Here is a 6,740-nt window from a genome sequence, read left to right on the forward strand (position 1 = left end):
TGCACTATATATATATATATATATATATATATATATATATATATATATATATATATATATATATATATATATATATATATAAAATATTTTAATTACGAGAAATAAAAGGCAAGAGACTTCTAGAGCGAAGCTTAAGCTACAATTTTCGAGGAACTCCATAAAAATAATTTTATGCTGTTAAGCACCAATATATATGGAATGGGCACTTTTATCGATAGTACACACATTAAACTCTAGTCTTCTTTAGTAGTAATCTTCTCCGGCTGCAAGGCATTTGTTGTACTTTTCCAAAAACTTCTGGAAGGCCCCATGAAAGTCCTTTTGTGTGAGCGTGTCAATGACCCTCGTCACAGCATCTTTCATGTTCTCAACTGTCTCATGACGACAATTTCTAAGGTTTTCCTTGATCTTCAAGAATAACTAAAAGTTACAGAGAGCAAGGTCTTAACTATAAGGAATGTTAGGAACTCTCTTGATGCCCATATTGATCAAATAGTCCGAGACAAGGATGAAGTTATGGACTAGTGCATAGGGACGCACTTCGCGCAAATCTTCCGTATCTTTAGTTACCCGAGAATAAATGTGTGTGCAGTTCCCACACTGACATCAAACTGTGTACTTATTGTCTCTGTAGACACACAACGGTCCTTATCCATTAAATTCTTTATTTGGCCAATCAACTCTGGTGTCCTGACTTCCTTACTTCTTTCACAGATTCCCTGTCTTCAATGAGTCTCTTATGCCACTCAAAACTGATTCTAGATTCACGCAAGATAGTCTAAAAGCAGTCTGAAGCATTCCATACGTTTCTGTTGCATTTTCCCAAGTTTAAAACAGAATTTTATTGTTATCGTTCTTCTAAAGTATCCTCACGTCCACATTGCGTTTTTGAAATACACCAGCTGTGACAATCAGGCTTTAGTAGAGTGTATTTCAATTCCTACTGTAGCTGTTCATTTAAACCTGAACTCATAAAACAATTGTCAGTCATCTCATAAGATGTATAGCAATAATATGCTGAATATTTTATAGTCTACGACTACGACAAATTTAATGCCTTACAAAAACATCTGGAAACTTATTTAAGACACTTCGAATATATATATATATATATATATATATATATATATATATATATATATATATATAATTTGTTCAAAGTATCACACTAGGATTGTGAGCTTCTTGTGGAACTTGATGGTAAAATCCACACTGTATATTTTCTGCATTATTTTAATTACAATGATCCGAAAAATAAAAGGACGATACCTTATATAATTTTATTATGGCAACTGTGATCCATCCATATGTGATTGTTGGAAATGACATCAGTAACGGATAAAATAGAGATGAATTGGAGCGTTTTACTATGTGAACAATCCCGGGCAACCTCGGTTGTCGGTTGTCTTGCTGATTCAATTTGTTTAGTTGGTGACGCAAACCAAAAGAAGGAAAAATAACTTTAGACGAACGAATTCAAGGTTGATAATAATAGTTAATAATATTGTTATGAAGGAACCCATTGCATCGCGTATGGTAGTTTGCACGATTATTTTGTCAAAACTTGAGTTTTTGGCAGAGCGGATGTGAACCCGAGGTCAAAGTTTCAGGGGTTGTCTGTGGGAGAAACTTATGATAGGCATTTACTTAATTAATATGTACTAGGGATTTAACCAATTTAGCCAATCAGGGCGAATTCAATTTTGACACTATGAAGATGGATTGGCTGGTATACTCCACCTTGCCAACTGACGGAAGATATATATATATATATATATATATATATATATATATATATATATATATATATATATAGAGAGAGAGAGAGAGAGAGAGAGGGAAACAAAGACAAATGGATCATCGCAGATTTTTTTTCTAAGTTCTGCTTTGTTAAAAGAAAAAAAAAGGAAATAGCATACAATTTTTTTTTACATCTGTAAAATAGAAAATATTGTAATCAAGAGTTAATAATTAATCTTTATAAAAACAAGAATTATGACTGGAGTGATTTTGTTTGTTGCTTACGGAATTCGTGACTCAAATAACAAACGAGTGTCATCAATTTGAGTTGATTTTTTTAGGAGAGAGCAAGCAGAAAAAAAAAAGACAGCAAACCTAACGCCGACCCAAACTGTGACCCGCGACACTCATATTTCTCTGAAGACTATTAGTTATTCACTTTGTTTTTTTTTCTTCTCCAATATTTTTTATTTTTTATTTTGTAGTTTTCCTTACGGACCGCTGTGAAGCAAGGAATAACAGGAATCGCACATCCATCCCGTCATCGTATAGGCGATCACGACCACCTTACTGAATATCTTGGTTGTTCCGAAATCGGAACCACTTTGGACTACACTCGTGTACCGGTGAAAACTTAGGTCTTTACCCCGTTGCACAACAATATAACAAAGGAGGCTTCCAGTGTGGCGTGGAAACTATTCTTTCTTAGAAAAGCAGGTTGTTGTCGCTGTCAAAAATCCATAGCACATATTATTGTCTTACGATAATTTAAGAAAAGTGACACAAAATAAATCTTACAGAGCGATTCCAAATCTTGGACACACACACACACACACACACACACACACACACACACACACACACACACACACATATATATATATATATATATATATATATGTCTTTTGCAACTTTGCAACACACTGATTCCTGAGTCATTTATTCTGATTGTCTGTTGGTAAATAGCTACTTGTCTGATCAAACGTTTCTGTACCTTGAAAATTTAAAAACTTCAAAGTTTACTCCAAATCCGTCGGTGCATCGTCGAAATGGTTCTCATTTCTGATAATATTTGCCATATATCGTTGCGAGAAAGCAGAGGATGACAATAAGCAGGTAAAAATTTTTTTTTTTTACATGGTAGTCACCACTTATCAAGGCCCGGAAACTACTCGGGGATAAGGGTTATTGCGTGTACAGTAATTGATGGGATAATATCGTAGTAATCGTTAGTGGTGGAGATTTTATAAAGTGTCTTACTTAAGGTGGCGGTTCATCAGGAATTTGTTTATGTTGGACTTGAAGACATCCAAGTTGTAGTCAAGTGAGAAACAGGCAAACGGCAGAGAGTTCCACAGGCGTGTACTTCTAAGAAAGACGCTTTGTTCATGGAATCTACGTTTTGATTTAGGCACAGATAAAGAGTGGGGAAAATTACTGACAGTGGTTTCAGCTAGACGGGTGTTTTTCGTGAAAGATTGGCGAGGGGAGACCAGAGATTGGAGCTCAGAGGAGCACTTGCCATGGAAATAACGATAAAACAAAGACAGACTCGCAACATCTCTTCTGGGGGAGAGAGGTTGCAAGGAAGAGAAAAAGGCAGTACTCCATCCTTGGACGTACTTGGCTTTATATAGATAGAGAATTACATCAGTAGTGAGATATCTTCTGGAGTGGTAGAAGGATCCCACCAATTTTCCAGCGACCTTGGCAACGGACTTGATGTACGTGTTCCATTTCAGATCAGGAGTAAAGGTCAATCTCAGAAGCTTTTCAAGACACGAAGCCTCCCCAAGCAGTTTGCGACAAGACAAAATAAAAGAGATATCATTCACTTTTTAACGCAATATGTAGTATATCTTGTCTGCATTATAAAGTGAACAGATGCTGTGGAATAAAAGAAGTTGAAGATCAATTCATGCTATTTCGTTTGAGTAAGGTCGGTAGGAGTGTAATGGCGTTACCGGAGATCAACAGGTGGGAATCTTGAAGATGTGCACAAATTCAGTCGGTCAATGAGTTCAACTTGTTTGCAAAAATCGAATCATGACTAAACAGCAGTTATCAATCTCTTTTCTTGGAACACTCAATTACTTAAACCACATTTTCTTGAGTAATTTTGCTTGAGAACCTGATAGTAAGCGCAGTGTCTCTTCTAAGAAACCTATGTTTGTTTTTTACCTTTCATTCTATTCTTGTCGTGGTTTACTATACGATCTCAGTCAAAAAGAGATTTGATTTTAGTAGATTACGTACTTTGCAGAATCCTGGTTCGAGAAGGATTGGTAATTAAGTTTATTAATGAAGAAGTTGGTTATCAATATATAGTCGTACAAGTACACACATGCACAAGCACACACATATATAGTTGTAAGATATGGAAATATATGTATATCAATTAAGCTACACGGAGGCTTCCGCATTCTACTCTCGTAGAGTATCGTCATGCAAAATAGCATTGGATAAAATACGTTTCGTAGAAGCCCCTCTGTAGCTTGATTGCTATAAATATATTTTCATAACTTACTACCTAGAATTGTTGTGTTAAATACTGAAAATCGATACAAAAATATTATATATCTTTATAACATTTTATGTGGGTATATTACACACACACACACACACACACACACACACACACACACACACACATATATATACAGACAATATTCTCATAATTTTATAACTATGACTTTCTACACCTTGCACACACACACACACACACACACACACAAACACACACACACACACTTATAGATTACTGTTTTAAAAATAATAATAAAATAAATAAAAATATTATATATGTCCAAAGAAAATATGGTCGATTGTAATTAAATTGAAATTATTGTATAATGTGTGTAGGTAGGTAGAATATTTTAGATACATTGACGATATTTTAATTTTTCTTCCTGAAAACATGCACATAGATAACATTAAAGATAAATTAGACTCAGTTGGAGCCTTCATTAAGTTCACCTATGAAACAAAACAATCACTCATTGTCTTTTCTAGACATAATTATTATAAAGTTTAAAAGTCAAGTATCATGCTTCAATTGTAATCTAAACAGAAACATTCGTCCGAACGCGCCTCTGTCATATCAAAGAACCTACTGTTTTTTTTCTTTTACTCACACAAGGCATATCGCCATTTGGACATAAGGGGCTACTATTTGGGATTCTGTCTTGGAAAGATTTACAAGATGTTAGTTTACGTTACATTTAAACTTCTGTATATCAGTACAATCAGGGAAGCAGGTAACAGGAAGGGAATCCCAAAGTCTTTTGGAATTTAGGGACCTCAACATTAAATGGGTGTAATTTTATTGCTAAGCGGGTTAGTCGGGAATATGTACGTCGACGAGTTCATCAGAGACCAATCCATTAAAATACTTGTTAAATAGGCGCAGGAATAGGTGTATCAGAATTTTTGTAGGAATTTTTGACACCCCTAACACGAAACTGCAAATAAAATATAAAAAACTCGTATTTTCTCTTTTAAAAGTGGGTTGCTTATTTTCTTTATGGATTATACTTCCAAAATAAACTATTAAAGTTGTATAAAAAGTAATAGAAATATTTTTTTAAAAATAGTAATGAAATTAATTGAATGTTACGAGTTCAGTATTTTTCAATTTTTAAACTTAAAAAATCTATCAAAATTTTTCTATTGATTCTGTTTTTACGATATTTTCAGGGTCAATGTGTAATGTTATGCCTTTTCCAATAAACCGAATATAATATTTTAGACAAACGTTGTTTTTTAAATTCACGCCCCCCCATTTTCAAATGTCTATTAAAAAGTAAATAATTAATGTATGTACCAAAGTTTTATATATCACAAATTGAAGATAAAAGATCAATAAATAATATATTCAAATTTAAAACAAACAAAAAATAGTGTTTTTTAGAAATTTACTTGTAAAGTTCGAAGTTTAAAACCTTTAAAAAAAAACACGTTTTTTTTTTTTTTTTTTTTTTTTTTTTTTAATGAAACCTTGGTCCTTGCTCCTTTAATTGAAAAGAAAAATTAGGGCTTGAATTACATTTTTCGAGGAGTTATAAGCTTCGAAAGATAGCGGGTGGAATTATTCAATAGTTTTCATGAAATTTCTGACACTGCGCAGGAATCCAACATTGCGGCTATAGGACAGAGGTTTGGACTGTTAGCAAAACGACGTATTAGACTGAAGACTTTTTTGGACCCTATCCAAAAGGGAGAAATTAGTGGTAGATGAACCAATCCAAATGTGGCAACAATACTCCATGCATGAGCGGATAGTGGTTTTGTAGAGGTGCAGCATACTTTCAGGTGGGAATAGTCTTCTAGCACGATAAAGGGAACCAATCTTCTTTGCAGCAGCCTTTGCAATGTCCTCAATGTATTTGTTCCAGTTCATATTGCATGTGAATATTAAGCCGAGGAGTTTGAACGAAGAATTCGCACGTAGAGTGTTATTTGTCATGGATATTAGTGGTTGGAGAGGTTTCTTGCAATTGTTAAAGGAGAGCAGCTTTTCTTACTGGCATTAAATGTTGCCATCCATTTACGGCCTCATTCCATTACAGTCTGGAGGTCATTTTCTAACGATTCAGCCGTTGTCTTAGTTTTGTGTACATTCGTTTTTCCCTCGTGCATGTCAAAGAGCGTTGTCTCATCAACAAATATATCTATCCCGGATACAATATTATCAGGGAGGTCGTTAATGAATATCAGAAATTATAGTGATTCAAGGATGAACTTTTGAGGCAGCTCCGCATTAATGTTATTCTGTTTGGATGTACACGCATTAATGACAACCTGGATGGTTCTATTGTCTAAGAAGGATCTAATTATATTTAGTTTTCGTTCAGTTATACCGTATCTAATTTTCATTAGCAGCCGTTTGCGCAAGACTTTGTCAAATACCTTGAATATATCTACAGCTCTGGATTTGCACGCCTTGTTGATTTTATATGCCGGGCCTGTTATAAAACTCCTCAAATACACTTCTGATGTTA

This window comes from Euprymna scolopes, chromosome 11 (assembly GCF_053919585.1).
Source record: "Euprymna scolopes isolate OS-2025 chromosome 11, ASM5391958v1, whole genome shotgun sequence".
Taxonomy (NCBI): Eukaryota; Metazoa; Mollusca; class Cephalopoda; order Sepiida; family Sepiolidae; genus Euprymna; species Euprymna scolopes.